The 17,680-nt window shown below is 43.2% G+C and overlaps 1 pseudogene; it reads left to right on the forward strand.

Moving 5' to 3' along the window:
• The window catches only part of LOC131261469 (cardioacceleratory peptide receptor-like), a 47,284-nt pseudogene that overhangs the window by 12,368 nt on the left and 17,236 nt on the right, over nucleotides 1-17,680 (forward strand).

A 17,680-nucleotide genomic window follows, 5' to 3' on the forward strand; every position in this document is an offset into this window, starting at 1 on the left:
TTATGTACAAGCATCTAAGCCTGATAGTATTGAAACTGCTTATGCGTTTCTTTGCAAGTTCACTGCAAATGAAAAAATATCCTCTCAATTGACACAAACAAAATATCAAAAATCCGGTGCAGTTAACAAGACATTTGGTACTAATACAAACGCAAAAACATCTTTTGTGCATACCCAAGGGCCAAGTCAAACATATTCACAGGTCAACCCAGTTCAACAAAACCATTTTAAAACTCATACAGAAAAAATGGAAGTAGATTCCTCCACGAATAGTCGGTTTACAGCCAATAGAAACATTATTAACAATAATGGAATTCCTTCACATAATACTGAAAATTTCGGCGGTGAAGAAGATGAAATTTTGACAAATTTTTGGCAGGTCAAAGAGAAAATAAATTCAAAAATACTTAACTGGCGATTAGAGTCAGAAGATTACGATTACGAAGTGAAGTATAAGCAAGGAAAGACAAACATAGTCGCTGACGCTCTTAGTCAAATACCACCAGAAATTCATGCAAATGAAACAATAACAAAAAACTCTTCGAGTCCTAAGAAACACCTCTTAGATACTACCAACTCCGAAACCTCAAGTTTAGAAACCATTTATTCTGCCGAAAGATCTGGCGATTATAACGGAAAACAAACTGCTATATTTGCAAAAGAAACTGTAATGCAAACCCAACAAGAAACACTATGTAATAACAATTTCACAAAAGAGTGTTATGTTAGTACACTACCAGAAACACATAGCAATAACAATTTCACAAAAGAACGTTATGTTAGTACAACGACAATAGGAGATGATGTGAAACAACCAAACGAACAAAACAACCTTATAATAACAGAACACCCTAGTTGTATCCATAGCTGTGCGATTTGTACATTTTATGCAGAATCAAACGAACAGATTAGAAACACACAATGTGCAATAACGGATATTCTGAATACGAACATGCACAAATACGAATGATCGGATACTAGATTATTACAAAAACAAGCAGTCACGCAATATAACAATACAAATCATCCAACTACAGAATTAGTAAGCAACACCGACTATAGAACACCAGAGATTTTGTTCTTTAAGGCAAACAATAACATGCCAAAGGCAATTAAATCAAATAGACGGATGGGAGAAAATATTGTAAAGCGGGCTTCACCAATATTTAGCGAGTGCCAGAAACTTTTTGGATTACCTGAAATAAGAACAAAATTGCAACCGCGAGCAAAGAAAATTGTGCCAAAGCGCGTAAAAGAAAAACCGTTCGAAAACGGAAAAGGTGTGATAAGACACAAGGCCAAAATCAAAAGACATCGTGCTAGATATTTTTGACCACCTTCTTTTTCATGATATAAGACATCTCGTTTAATTTTTCATTTAATCACTCATTAACTATTACAAATTATGGTATCCATACAAATTTAAAAGTGAACCATCCTATGTAAATAAGATAATTGTGAATGGACCTATAATTTGTTTAGATCAGCTTCATTTAGGGCTAGTATTAAGAAACAAGAACTATTATAACGAATTCTGAAAAAATGTATTACTTCGAACTTCTTCGGACGAGGACGACCGACTTTCACCCCCCGGAGAAGTTATAACTGGTATAACGGGTAGTGTCAGGTGTGACCCGAGTATACGTATGTCATCTACTCTCCGTCAGCACCTGTCACTAGAGATCAGGAAGAACGGTCTCTTCGAACTGAACCGTCTAGGAGAACGGACGAAATATATCGATCGGTCGATCATCGAGTACACGACACATTATTATAGGTTTACCGGAAATTTTTCCCCAGAACGCCAATCAAGAAGCTGTCAGTTTTTATCGCACATAATTTCGTTCGTTCCGGCCTCTAGAGCCCAACCGGAAAACCCGTCCGGAGAGGATGTTCTATGATGTCCAGGCGGAAATTCGCTGCGTTCCACGGTAGCGCACGAAAAGCAATTTGCTTCTTTCCCATCTCCCGCCGCATTTGGAATTGCATTTTCTCACGATGTGATTCAGAAAAATACCGTTATGAGTGAGTGTGATGGAAAATCTGCACACGAAAGTGAGCGCGAAAACTTGTTGCAGATGGGGAAAAAAGTCAATACAGCTCCAAAAACACTCCTCCCAAAAGTTGCGGCCGCAAAGGAGGGAAGGTCGAAGTTGAGGCGCCAGCTGCATTCATCATGGAACGTTGACATTTGAATAGCTGTTAAACGTACACAAACCTACCGCTTGGTGGGGTCGATGCGAGGCGGATTGCAACAAGCGGTCCATCACCACCTCCCCCCCGCCCACACCCACAGCCCAGGGCTGCCCTCGTTTGGAGGCTGAATGGAAAATAAATCACTGTCGACCGACGCGGGTTTCGCTCCGCAAGAGAAGGTGGAATTTGTGTCGCGTTGCTTCCGTCGCGTTTTCCGTTTCCTCCCCCACGCTGGCCGCTGGATCTACCGTGTGCGTTTCCTTTTTTGGGGAGACAGGAGGGGGAGGATGCTCATCGCTCCGATCATCGGACGGAGATTGCCGGAACTGTATGGACAGCTTCATTGACTGCCGGGTGTTGGGGTTTTCCCTCGCCCGTCGTTGCGGTGCAGCAAACGCATCGGTAAATTAAATAAACACGTCGCCGTACATTGTGATGTCATTTGGAGTTTAATTTGTTATCCTTCAACTGCAGAGCGCACCATCATCATTCGCTGAACACGTAGCCGCTTAATTAACACTTCGTTTTGGGGGACCTCGATCCGGATTGTTGTCTACCTTAAGCCCCCTAATGGATTGCAATTGAGAGGTCCGTCTTGTCTTTCGATAAATCATACCGAAAACGGACGGCGATCGGTTTGATTTCTTCATCCCATTGCATTTGCGCTCGGTGGCGAAAGCCGGTACGATGTCATTTCCGACGATATTCCATTTGTCTTGACCCAGTCTGACCATAACCATATTTCACAATCCGCCTCCTCCGCCCGACGAACATCGGGTGCAATATTGCTGGCCACGTATTTTTATTTTCCATGTCATCTATTGGATCGCCACAAACTCCAGCTTCGCAAGGCAGTCAACGTACCAAACTTATTGGGTTTTGTGATTCGATGGCAAATACGGAGTTTTGCAATCTGTGTTCCATCGATCCCCCCCCCCCCGGTCGGAGGCAAACTTGGTCCAATATTTCGTTATGTATTGAATACAATTAAACTAAAAGCACAAACAAATAGTTAAGGAAAAGAAAAACCTTTCTCAATTGATTGGCTCGAATCTCTGTGCTTTTCCTTCGCAATGTGAAATTGAAATATTCGTTTCCTTTTCTATATATTAAGCAACCGCCTTAGCATCCAATTCAACCGCCTTATCCAAGCAGGATAGTTTGTTTGATTTATTCGACTAGAAATGTTTGAATAGTTGTGCAATAGTTGTGAAGGAAGAATTGTCTTTGATTGGATGGAAAGTTCTTCAGCACACTGATAGCTTTGCTGTGCGAACTCTACGGACTGCATAGTGTAAATGGAATAAATCAAGTATTTTTATAACGATTCGTCATCCAGTATCAAAGGTATATTTTGTTGAAATTTCAAGAATTTTCACATTGAAAATACCTATAAAAAGATCTGAGATGTATTAGTATATTGATTCGGTAAGTATATTGATTCATGGCGAAAATGTGTTCGTAGAAAATTGAAGTAATTTTTCCCGATAAACTCCGTCTTTCATAATTATTTTATCTAAGAACAAGGAAGACAATTTTTTGTTAAGACGAAAGCGTAGGTAATGAAAGTTAGTATACCCATCGTTAGAGCGATACTCTGTTGTATGTACAGTTTTAGCAGGCACATAACATCACAGAAATTTCACCCTCGAGCGATCGGTAAACACAAGGCTCTTCGGGAGGCGTTTGATCCTGAGCTACATTTCCCGGTAATCGGGAACACGTTTTCACGCTACCCGAGATCATCTTGGCGAGAGCGAGAGTTTGGACAAAAATCATCGGAATTATTGCGAGTTAAAGACAACAGATTTATACCATGACGTAGTTTCTAGGTAATCACGGGATATTATGTTGGTTTGCTTGCTTTTTACCGTTCACGCGACGTTGTCAAACAATGCACGTGCCGTCAGAGGAAATGAACGGAAAAACAAGGAAACATGTTTCTTCCTAGGGCTTTACTTTTACAAGTTTGGAAAAAATGTGTGAAGGAAAATAGGACGAGGAAAAATCCGCTTCCTATACAAGCCTTTCGTGAATGGCAGCAGGCCATCTTCGTTAATCGTACAACAACAAAGAATAGTACTTAGGAAAAATGTTCACCAACTTCTAGAATAGAAAAAATGAAAGCAGAATAGAAAAATGAAACAAAATGGAGGTCACGTTGCGATGAGTTGGGAAAACGTTTGAATCGCATGAAGAAATATGATTAATGGGAGTCGTTGTAATTGAAGCCATGATCCCGGTACTGGGAAGTAACCGACGTCTGAAAGTCCGATTTCTTCTGGCGATCAAACACACTCCCCTGACCAGCTTCCTTCCCGGGGGATTCCAGAAAACAATGGCCGGCTTTCTGCAGGCGAACTGAAACTAGAGCGACTGCTTTCATCGCGATGCGGTTCGGAGAATCCCTAGAGGTGATGAGGTTCTGGTGATTTCGAGAAATTCTGCCCCATGGGTTTCGTGTGGCGCACACAAGCATGCTGCCAGTGCATGCCGGAAGTGGCGCGGAATTACCTTAATAGGAAAATTGATTGTAAGTATCAATCAATTCTCGTGTTCCACGCCGCGTGCTGACAGCTGCAAGCCCAACTCGTCACGCTTGTCGTGTCGTCGTAGATCGTCCGTTTGGTCTCTTGGTCGTGGTCACGTGTTTTACTGCACTCCGCCAAACCGTGCCACAAAACTGTTGCAGTCCGCGAGCGCGAGGTTTTCTGCCCGAGACGTATGACATATTGCGTATGAATTATTCAATCTCCGAAGCAAATCTGTCACGCGCCCATCGGGTCGGCCCTCGAGGCGCGTCGGCCCCTTACCAGACCGTATAATCTATGTCCGCTGATCAGCATTTTGGGTGTTGAGGTTACAACGCCGACCATGAATTCAACCAAGACGAGACGGGACTGTCCAAAAGGGCCGAGGCCAGTCTGTGGTGTGTCATGATGCGTGGAAAGGGTTGAGAAGGCGTAGAGAAGATACTTTCTTCGCTCGTGTTGTTGTTTCAAGACCTTACTGCCCCGCATTGGGTTATAAGCTTCCATCCGAGGGCAGATGGAACTGCATTAGCATTCCCACACTGTGCATCTCAGATGGGCGTCCGGGGGAAAATGGGGCGGGAAAAAGATGGCGCGCAGGCGACAAATAAAGAAATAGCTGCCCCTACGCTTTGACACGGAGAAAACATGGAAACATCGTTTAAATTGTGCCTCGATTTGGTGCTGAGCGAAGCATCTGGCACTGGTGGTGAGTTATTTGTGCCGCCTGTACTCGCATACAAAGTTACCACCCACCCTTTTCCACTTTTCCACCCCATGCATCCCCGGGCGTGACCGACCTTGAGGTGACCAACAACAAAAGGGTGACGAAGGGATTTTTCTTCTTGCAGTACGTTTTTACTTTTTCTCACACACACGCACACACTGGTCAAATCGATGACCGTGACGACAGCCACAGCTGGTCCGGGCTTGGGAAAGTTCTGCCGAAAGGGCTCGCGGTTCTTTTGTGCTCCTATCGTGATCAATTTATCACGAACAGCGGCCGTGCCGGTCCTTTTTGCCGACAATGGCCACGCAAAGTTTCGGGGTCGGGATTTCAGTACGGAATTGAGGCACTTTCGTTACGATTTTGGTGATTTTCTCTTACTTTGTACTGGTTTGGTTTACTTACGGATCAATCATCTCAACCCCTTCGAGGTGGAGCAATATCCTTTTGCAAGAAAAATATCTTTCTCGTTATGCTCCCATTCAAACGACCCATTCGAAACATCAGTTATATTATTTGCACTTTTAGCAAGTCCCAAGACTGTTATCCTTATACTGTAAGGCTTATACGCTTTGTAAAATTATGAGACTCCTACTTGTATTCAACACTTCATTAATTTTGTTCTCAAACATCATAATTTAAATCGGATCCTCACACATCTTGCTGGATTTTATTTCCTCTCATTTCTCAACGCATTTATTTAGCATTGTTTCACCATAAAATTTGAACTTTATTGTATCGGGTTTTGTTTGCGTTCGAAGCACGTGAGTAACACTGCACTAAGTAGAACAAATTGTCACGTTGACATTTCGTATTGTTTATTTATTCGCTTGTGACATTTCACATGCTGTCCAAGAGGAATGTTAAAAGTGTCTTTTGGTGAATAAAGAATGTAGAAAAGCAATCTTCACGAGGGCATTGCATTGGAATTACCTACCCAAAGGGTTATTGCGGGTAAATTATTTCCTTTATTCGTTACATTCTTGCCAAAAGGCGTGCCAGATGTGTGATGAGGAAAAAAAACCTGTGAGATAAAAAGGCATCTCCAAAAATGCCTTTTCAATGGGAAAAAGTTAAATAACTGGCAACACTTGGCAATTTCCAGTCGGTGGAAGAGATGTGACTGATTTGAACAGCTTTTGTGTCCAGCTGCAGTTTTAATTGATGTTGGTTATTCCTCAAGGCAGCTCCTTCCGTAGATCGGAAGGTATTTGTGGTTTCTCGGCGGTCTTTTTGACTGCAGCAATTTACCAATAAGTAAAAAGCCAGTTCGGAATGTAAAACTAACCGTGACAGGCTTCACCAGATCGCAAACGGCTTCGAGAATTCAGGCAAAGGGATAGTTCAGCGATTCTCAACCTTGCACAAAACGATTGACTAACAAATAAAACAAGTACCGGACGTCTCTAATGCATGAAGAAAATTATATAACTCTGGATTCCATGTTTCGGATTAACCTTTTGTAAAAGAAATATTTTTTCTTGGTTTTGAAATATTATTATTTAGCATTATAACTATAATGTTGAATACACATGAGTACAAAGCCTTAAGATTTTTCAATTATCTAAAACTTGAACAACAACAAACTGAGAATATTTTAAATCATTCTTTATACCATGCAAATAAGATTATCTTGTTAATCAGAAACAGTTAATTCTAATTTTGCTTTGAGTACTACTAATGTTAGTTATTATAGTTTCTTGAAATCAAATAAAAATTCAGCTGCTACGTTTTCCGACCGTGCCTTCAATCTGATTTAGACAAGGTACAGAAAGTTGAGAACCTCTGGATAAGACGGATGCTGGAATGACACAACTTTTCCTACCCTTTTCCTCTCTTTCTCTATAATGTGTGAAAGCTATTCTTCTCCCTCATTCTCTTCCCCACTCTTGGTCATCACCGATAAGTGTCAAGATCGTGAAGGTGACGATAATTGCTTTATTGGCGGAACAAGCCGCCAGTCCGGCTGTGAGGCAAGTCCAACCGGCCTAGGGGAGAGGAAACTGGTTGAGGCCGGCAGGAATGGTTGGAGTTAGTTTGCCGAAAACAGCATAAGATATCGGTTCCGATCGTGGAATTCGGCATTCGCGACTTATTCCGACAGGAATTATGTGCTTGTGTTACGTTTTCGCTTGTTCATGTTCGCGTTCCGCTTTTCCGTTTTCCGCCCCAAGCCAAAGTTTGTCCCAGCCAATGGCCATATGCCATCGTTTCCTCTTCCGCAGCATTCGCTAAGATGCCCCTCACCTACCTTTCCCACCGCACTCATAAACATAACACAACAGTTCACCAAATACGGGTTCGATTCGATTTTGGCCTTTTGCTTCCCCGCATTTCCTGGTGGGTGCCCTTTTTTTATGGTTGATGAATTTGTTTCATTTTTACGATTGCTTTTCCGCCTCCGATCCCGCTTGACTGAAGCGGTCGAGGGGAGGATGCTGGGCGATGTGGCGAGATGTGTGTACCGAAGCCGGAATGCCGTCGTCGAAAGGGCCCGGCATCGTGACACGCCGTTTCTGCGACACGCCGGGAGGACACCGGGGGCATCGTAAATCTTTATTCAGTTAACCCGCCCTCGAAGCCCGGCCCGAAGGCGGCAGAAGGGGGGCAAGAAGCAAGAAATAGCAAGTGGAGAGAAACATTAAATTAATGTACGAATTATGTAAACGGTGTCGATCACCTCCGGCTCGAAACGAAAGAGCATAGTACGATCCAACGCGGTTTCTTCCGGTTTATGTTGTTTGGGGTTTTTTTTTGAGTTGTTTGCATTTTTCCTGGAGCCTTTTTTTATCGCCTCAAACCACCGACACCTCTTGGTGGGTCAAGGGCCAGCGAGGTCAGCAGGCGAAAACCGGCACCCGGCGTCACCATCTCGGGGAAAAGGAGGTGTTTTCCAGCGATCGAAACTTGTCGCGAGCATAAAAGTGGTAGCCCGTTAAAAAGAAAACCCCCACGACAAACAAACAAATGGCATCCAAAAACTCTTCGAAATGCGTTCGATCCTGAGTTCCCACGCTTTATCTCAACTTCTTCCCCGGCGAGCTCCACCCTTTACTTCTGGGAGGGACTTTTCTTCTTTTCCTATATGCCCCACTCGAGGTTTCTACGATGTGTCAAAGTGTTTGCTTAATCCTACCGCCACGATACGGGAACGATTACCTTCCCATTGCCACCGGGTTCGGGCCTGCCCGGTGATTAATCTCGCTGACAGCTGAATGGGGCCCGAGAATGTATTGATTTATGGACGGCGTTAAACAAAATGCCTTCAGGCCGGGGCCCGAGACGACTTCCCCAAGCTGTCCCCGTGACGAGGGATATGGAGGAGTGGATGAAAACTGGATTTGGGAAGATAATATGCATGTCGTTGAGACGGGGGGCGAGTTTATGCTCGCCGTTTGGGGTTGGGATGGGAAATAATCAATCGCACCCATCGATATTTCGACATTAATATCAATTTGTTGCCCGGTGTCGGAACGGGGCGAGGGAAATTCAATTAAAATCGATGTTTAAACTGTCTTTTAATGAAAACTTACGACAAACATTCGAGATGAAAAGAAACAAAATTAATCAATTTCATAATGGGGTCGTAATCAGAAAGAAATTTAATATGGTTATGCTTACCATAAACGTACAAAATGCAGAGGAAGACCGATGGAAAAAGCACTTTACCACTGATGGAGCTTACCAGATTGTTTTGCTTATCAACATTAAATTGGATAGTGAATGAAGAGACTGCAACAATAATGAGACCTTTTTTCAATTAAAATGTACCAAGGAAAAGCTTCCTTGCGACATTTTTCATCGCGATGATCGTTAATATTTGTAAAGCTTTTTATTGAATCATTTGCTGATTACTTTTTCTTTCACTACGTTCAACATCGTGCACCATTTTTCGTTGAGGGAGGTTGTAAAACCATTTTCGATCCATTTTATTAACAACCGCGTAAGAGCGTGCTGCCCGGGCGAGTAATTAAGCACTTACTCTAATGAGCCATAATGCTCGACGTAATTTGTTTATAAAGCCTTCTGTTCCAGACCACCTACCCCCGGCACAAGTACCGTCCACAATTCTCCTCTTCCTGTACCTTTTTCACAATTGCTCCTAGTAGTGACCTTGTTTTTACCGATTAACCACACTCGTCGACGGGGCAGGGTACAACGTTTATGGGCCGTTAAAATTTACAGTCCTCATAAACCGGAAATCTGGATCATCGCTAATCCTGGCGAGGGGCCCGAATTTCCGTGCCACGGTAATTACCACCAACTAAATCCTACCGGCGGTCAACTTCCCAGCTGTGGCGCGCGTATCGGCCATCGTGACGTGGGAGATTGTTTATATTTTTATTTAATTTATTTAATGTTTCACGAGATACGCATCATATTCAGCATTTTCTAGCTCCCGGTTTCATGCTTGTTTTATTTTTTTCTATTACCATTGTTTATACTATCGGTTTCACTCAATCGTGACATACGATCAATCTTTTTCCAGCCATCGAATCGATTGGGCTGTTTACATATTCTCCTCCCCACTTTAATGTTGTCTGCCTCATCGTATGCTTTCTCAAGCGGGGCGTTAGTTTTGGTTTCGGACAATAGTGAAATTAACTTAAAGATTTGCATGAAGATTTGAGAGTGAAAGTGTGCGAGTGAAGCGAAACGGAAGCAAAATGATTGATCACCCCGTTTGGCGGGGATTGATTGTCGGATCAAGCGAATAATTTTCCTGTAGATAACCTTAGCCAAGGTTTATGTTTATGTTTATGATAGAGACGATTGTGGTTCTCTGTGAAAAGAAGGATACAGATTTAGTCGGAAGACTGTGACATGGAGAGTAAGGTTTAGTGGTCAGTTCAAAATGTTTACAATTAATTTATTTTAAATAGAAAATATGAGATTCATGTTAGTTGACTAAAAAGAAAACATGGTTCGTTTTATTCCTTTTATACATAGATCGCCCATTCTCCTTTCATCCACAGAACAACACATCACAACGTCGGGGTTGAGACAAGTTCACGGTGGCAATTTGTGGACACACACACACGCGCTCGGCCACTGATTGCATCTATGTGGTGGATGTGGGAAAAATAGTAATTTTCCTCCCATCGATCTGGTACGCTCGTGGCGTGATCCATTTTCCGGTAGTTCTTTTTTCCAACGCCAAACAGGACACCGACGCGTGTGTGTAAAACGTGCTGTGCAGTGTAGTGAAAGTGCAGTGGCAGAAAATTGCATCGCGGCAGAAAGGACATCGCGATGCAACGATGGCCCCGCCAGCTCGTGCGGCGGCGAACGATGCAAAATGTGCGAACGACGAGACAAAAAGTGCGATTGCCAGCGCAGGCGATGAAGATGATGACGATCCGTTGATTCCGAAGCGTTGAGCGAAACTGCGCGAGCGTTAAATTAAACTGAAGTGTGACCGTCCCAAAGGGGATGATAGTAAAGAGTAAAGAATCAAAGTGGGCAAAGTGAAAAAGGAATAACACATAGGGAGAAAGAGAGAAAAAAGAAGGATAAAAACAAGTGGAAACTAAAAGAACTACAAACCCTACCCAATCTCGATCCGTGGTGCGGATTGCAAATCAAAGCGTGCCATCGCCATGGAGGACAGGCAGGATCCGGAAGGGGACGTTAAGGAAGCGTTGACATCCAGTCACGGGCAGCCCGACTTCCACAGTTCCAGCGACGAGGACATTGGTCTGAAGTGGTTGGCACTCAACGGAAGCGAGCTGGGCGCGGAGTATCAGCAAGTAAGTACGCTGGACAGCACGAATTCGGACGTCGTCGTCCCGCAGTTTGCTGGAAATATCGTGGAAAACTCCAGCAACTCGTTCGAAAACGTTTGAAAACGGAGAACAATTCGATCCGCGTGTGATTGATTGAGTTTCATACGCTCGGTGCGGGTCGAACTGTTTCCGTTTAAACCAGAATAAATATGATTTTAATTCCCATTTCAACCATTTCCGTACCTTCGTAGCACTTGGGCGCCCTCGAGCAAACGGAATTGCTGGCCAACATGTCGAACGGGACGTCCGCTTCGATCGAAGAAATCAACACCTATTACTTCTACGAGGTGAGTGTCCGACGTTCCTTGTTTGTTCCTGCTCCCAAAAGTTCTAGAACTTCGACTGCATTGCAAGGTATGATTAAATTAAAGTCAAATTTTCCTTCGATGCCTTGCGCGGGGAGAAGCAATATGCTTCAGGGGAGACAACCGTTGCCAACAACATATTTCGATCGAAAACAAGTGGAAGCGCAGTGTCGTAAAAATCTCGCGAAAGTTATCGCGAAAACACAGCACGTCCAATACCTGGGTTGGTTTGCATGTGCTTTTGTGTGTGACAGTAATTGGTAGCAGGAAAAGCACCAACCGTGGGGACGTAGGAACGCTTTAGAACCCCTTTACATTACACTTGGCGAAAAACCTGTTGGCCGTTAAACGGGCGGCTGAAATTTATCGCACCAACCGTCTAGACCGGTTGATGTGATTTTTATTGAGCTTTTCCACGCCCCAGCCGTTTCTTTGGGGCCCGACCGAGGGAAAGCGTTTTTGATCAGCATCCGGGCGTGCTTTCACGCGAGCTGCGCCCTCGTTAGTTGCAGCGAAATATTGTCGATTGAAGTCAAGCTCTCAAGAGTATCGGGTAGTGCGTTGCGGGAAAACACTCGGCGGGTTGTAGATTGTGTCGAATGTCAAGAAAAGTTGCCAGAACAGTATGGAGCACCACGTTCGGGTCTTGACAAAGAAACACCTGAGTACCTGCGCTTTATGCTTTATAGCGATCGTTTACTGCGAAGCGTCTAATGAGGGTTGGTAACTGCAATTTTCTAAGTGGTAGCGAAAAAGGGCGATGCAATTAAAGTGAGCTCGCGAAAGATTAATTGCACAAAAGCAATCTTAACAATGTGTGAGCTTCCCTGCGGTAAGAAAACCACAAACAATTAATGTCTAATTCCATTGCCAAAGAACAAGTGGAATTAATATATTTTGAAACTAAATTACAGCTTTGATGACTTGAATTAAGCAACTTGGGAAAGTAGCTGAAGTGAAGAATATTATTTGCAATCAAATGTATTTGTACAGAAATAGTTAAAGTACGGTTTTCTATCTTAAAGAGTGTTTTATGTTATTTCGTTGATGCTTACCGAATTTTTACCTCTACTTCTTACTTCCCTCAGTTTTCTAAAAAGGAATCTCTATTAAAAATGTAATAACTTAATACGCAATGGATTAACAATCCTATTTAGTTAATTTAGAATGTGCAAAATCTAATTTGTTCTTTTAAATTGTTTGCAGCACTTTCGTATCTCGCTAGAACTGCACATAAGTAATATTCAATATCTCTTTACAAATGATTTCTCTTCAAAACATACCCTGGAAAAGACTCTCTCGTCGTTCACATTAAAAAATAAGTTTTAACTGTCCTAAAATTTGAAAACTCGTTCAGAAAATAGCAATAATAAGGTTTATTTCCATGTTCAATACCCTTTCATCACTAATTTAGGAACTTGCCTCATATAAAATGTAACAGTAAACAAATGATGAGACAACACGAACGAAATTATGGAAAAACAATGTTGTTTGCGTTGACAGGTACAATATTACTTGAAAATACAAATTATAGCTGTTCAGAGATCTCAAAACAGAAGTTAGTTTTTAGGTGGATAATTCAAGACATCAACATAAATAGGTTAACAGTAAACATGTAAAAGTAAAAAAGAGTTTTATATTTCCTGGATGAAATCTAACCGTGTATATTGAAATAAAACTCATGTCATCTCAGTAAATAGTAATGTTTCATTAGCTTGCTTTCTCCATTAAGAAGAAACGTTTGGAAGTTTCGGTTTCCATTCCGGCAGCTGTTTTACATTTTCTTTATTTCTGATGATGTTCCCAACGCGTGGGATGGAAAGTGTAATAGAATTCTTCCGTTCTGTTCAGCTCATTACGGTCTTTTCTGTTCATCATTAATGGCTGGATGTTTTCGAGTAACGCAAGAATGGATAACGAGTAGCAGTTAATTTTCCTCGCACAATCCTACCAATGGTTTGACGACGACGATGACGAAGGGATGCATGCAACCATGGCCGTGTTCGAAAACTCTTCAGCGGTGTTAAATTGGCAGCTTGAGAGAAACTTTTACCCCTGTGCAACGTTCTTCCGAGTCCGAGGGCGGAAGCGGAAATGACACGAACATGAGAAAAGGACGTTTTTTCTCGTCGCCATTCCATTGACATTCGTCGCAGGATATTGAATATTTGAGAGGAGCATGTTGGAAAACTTTTCCCTCCTCATCGTTGCAGCTTTCCTCAAACTCAACAAACTCTTCCATATCTTTTTGAAAACAAAAATGCAAAAAGGAGAATAAACCTTGGAAATCAATTCGCCAACATAAAGAAACTGTCGAAAGGCCAAAAGAAAGCGCCAACTGGAGCGCGAAATGAAAATAAAAAGTCGTCAAAACGGGTAGGGTTTGTTGAGGGGCAAGTGCGAGTACCGCTTCCTTTCGTTCCCTTTCTTTGCCTTCGTCCTGGTTTAATGCGAGACACCGTCTGTCGAATTAAAGCGTGGCCGGATCCGGCTTACGAAAGAGTTAGGTGCGTCTGGCGTCGCCTCCGGAAGGGAAGTTAGCACAGCAGTTATCTTATCCGTTTCGATGAGGTCGTGTTTCCTTCTGTCTTTTTTGTTTGTTTTGCTTCTAACATCACAACTGAAAAGGAGCCTAAAATTGAGCTCACGAGTAGCATTGCTAAGAGGTTCTGTTAAAAGAAAAACACCAAGTAAGGAACCGAAAAACCGACGAAGGACAGACAGACTCGTTGGTGAATGAAAACGTTGGCACGTTGGCAGTGTTGAGCAACATTTTTATTCCACATCCGGTTTTTTTCACTTCGCAGTAATCGAATATGGATGAACGGGAAAGGAAATTCGCACGCCGAATACCGGAAGGAAGTTGTGGTGGCCCCAATGATGACGGTTCGTGTCGTGGAAAAATTGGGGTTGGCGAAGTTTTCTTCTTCAAACTTCAACCACCCTTGGCGGTGTGAGAATTGTCCTTCCGGTTCGTGTCCGTGCGTGTGCTTGAACTTATTTCGTTGAGACTTTTGGCTGAGAGCGCTTGCTTCTCCTTTTGTGTGTGTGCTTTGAACCATTCCAAAGAACCATACTGTAAAGGGTGACACGGCCAGTAACGGCGACTAATTTATGAACATCGATTCGATCGCGAAATGGAGAACGCCATCGAATGCAGCCAGCAACGCTGCTAATTTTTCCCCTTTTCATGTCGTTCGGTGTGAAATTGTTTCCTAATTTGTAGCCAACCGTGCGTTCCGTTTGGTGGAAAAGAAAGAAAGCTGCTGTTACTGTGTCTTTTGAGTGGCTTTCGAAAGCGCTTCAAGGATAAAAAATCCATAGTGTTTCACTGGAGCGTTTTCTTAGATTGTAGAAAAGAAAACTAGAACAAAAATTTTCGCCGTCGCCAAAAGCCAAAGATTGTTTCGGTTCGCCGATCGTCAAAAGGGTGCAAATAGTCGATCGCGCCAAAGTGCTAAGAATGGTAATTTGAAATCGTCCGAGCGAAGCGATATGATGCCCGTATCGCAAAGCAAAAGAAAGGAAAAGTCAACGGTCTCATGATGGTCGATTTCGGGGGTTCGGAATCCAGCTCCTCGATATCGTGCAATCGTGCGACACCAGAAACAACCAAGTACTTGAAAAAGCTATCAACTGCTGGCGAACGATGTCACTTTCAGGAGAAGAAAGAACAGGATTCGTAATGCAATCTAATACGGTTGAGGAAACGAATATTTTTGCGTTCTGTCACGGCCTGATGATTTGGGGTCACTTCCTGCTTTACTTGCCTCAATCCGATGAAATCGATCGGACGTGGATGTGAAGTACAATTACCGAAAGCACACGAATCTTCGATTGATGGAGGGGGCGATCGATCACAAATCAATATTTATTCGCCGTGGAATCTATTATTTGATTTTGAACTGCCTTAGTTCTCTAGATTTGTCAAATTTTCCAAAAGAATAAAAATGATCTGTATGAATGAAGAATGACATTGAAGCGATGGGTATGATCGGTGGCCATTTCCACATTAATTGGATTCAAAACAGTCCAACTCCACAATGGAGCTCCATAGTTAGTCTCGCAATAAATCACATGAAATTGATTTACAAACTGAAGCAACCTTGCTAGTCGAATGGTGCAATAGAATGGGAGAAAGTGAATTCATTTTCGTTCCCGACTTAAAGAGGCAGACACACACACCGTGGTCGTGTTGCACCGGCGATAAAGATATAAATTATTTTCTGGGCAAAGTTCCAAACGTTCTCAGCTGGAAACTGTTGGGCGGACTCGAACGTGGTGGTCCAATGACCCAGAGAAAAAGGCACTACGAGACTGTCTATGGCCGGGGCGGTGTTCTGTCCCGTCATTTAAATGTGCATTTGGAGGAGCGGGAGTACATTATTCGTCTGAAACCGTGCAACCCACGCACGCATTGGCTTGGAAGGACACGATAGTGGATGATCGATGTCGATAAAATGGTAGCGATTCCTTTAAGACCGCTTTCTCTTTAAGAAGATACGTCCAACGTATCGTGTTGGTTTTGTGCTGAGTTCGGCGAAAAACAGAACTCTATTTAAAGTGCTGTACTATTGCGCAAAACTTTTGCAATATTGCTACTCCGTTTGTTTTTCCTTCGCTCGCTCTTTTCAATCACGATCACGTATCGCGGTTTGCACATCTTGATTTATGTCCATTTCTTGACCATAAGCAATCGGTTCAAAGCGTCGCAATGTCGTCTGGAAAGTACGCCGGGGAAAAAAAACTCTTCCTCGGCAAACGGGAAATCGAAACGAACCCTCAAGAAGCCATGTGAACCCACACGTTCCGTGCCGAACATGGTTTGAACGTTAAGAGCTTAAAACTATCGCCCGGCGAACGCACGGAATGGTCACTTCCACATGGCGTTTTACGTGGTATAAATCATGAAAATCTTCTAAAAGAAACAAGTTTGAAGGAAGGAAAAAAGAGTAGAAAACACTTCCGATGATACGCGACACACTAGCTGTAAATCATCCACCAACACGTGCACTTAACGGATCTCTGGCAATGTCTGGCCCGAGGGTGTGCGTAAGAAATACTAATTCACGCGTTGCATTCCTCGTAATGCCGGTAGGAGCGACAAGTGTCCAGTCTTGCTGTCTGTCTGCCTTTTTCCTTATCGGTTTGCTTATCTGATGCAGTTGGTATGCCTTCCTACCCCGTTGATTATGTTTGAATCATTGTCTCCAACGGCCGAGACATTTCGGTGAAGCAACAGTTGGATTGCGGTTGCATTCAATCGGGCGACGTCCAACGTCCATTCGGACATAAATGTCGGACAGTGGGAGGAGCAGAGTTTATGTTAATGCTTATGTTAATGCCGCTAATGCTAGCCTATGTAAATTTACATTTCATGCAACCATCGCAGCACTTCTTTTCTCACCGAGCGCAACAGAGAAATGAAAAACCCAGAAAACCTCACTTTGGCCAGTCGCACAACTTAGTATTCCGTCCGTGTTTAATTGACATTAAGAATCGTCGTCGCTTGAAGCGGGTTGCTGGAACCAAATGGTAATTGAATTTGAACACACCAAACGCAACGGAGTCCCGCCAACCCCGAGAGGCCAACGGTTTTAAACGTCGCATAATTAGTATTCGATTCGATTCGATGCAAATTCGGAACGGCACTGGGAGATGTTGCATGTTGTGTCTCGGGGAACTCTACTAAAAACCGGCATCGTCTGCCATTGCACCGGGATGCGGCACGGATCGAACCGAAACGATTCCCAGTAATTGCAGTCTGTAGATAATTGAATTCATTTGCTCGATCGTTGCTTTTCGATTAATCGGCTGTCCGTCGGTGGTTGGTATTTACCCATTTTGCAATGTTTACCAACGGGTTGGGAGAAGAAGACTTCTGGAACCCGAACCAGGTGACCGGAGTTGGGCGTCACGTTCCGTTCTGCAAGCCTTTTACCAAATGGGTTCGTTCCTACGGAGAATAACCATTTGGCGCGATTTCGATAATATTCCAAAAAGTCAGGGACGCTCGTGTTTGTGTCGCTTAATGTGTTGCCAACACGCCAGTCAATGTTGCTGATGGTTGCCATCCTTGTATTTCGTTTTCAGCTGTTCTTGCTTTACTTAATGCTCCTGTCAGGATCATTTTGC

The sequence above is a fragment of the Anopheles coustani genome, chromosome 3 (genome assembly GCF_943734705.1).
Source record: "Anopheles coustani chromosome 3, idAnoCousDA_361_x.2, whole genome shotgun sequence".
Classification (NCBI taxonomy): domain Eukaryota; kingdom Metazoa; phylum Arthropoda; class Insecta; order Diptera; family Culicidae; genus Anopheles; species Anopheles coustani.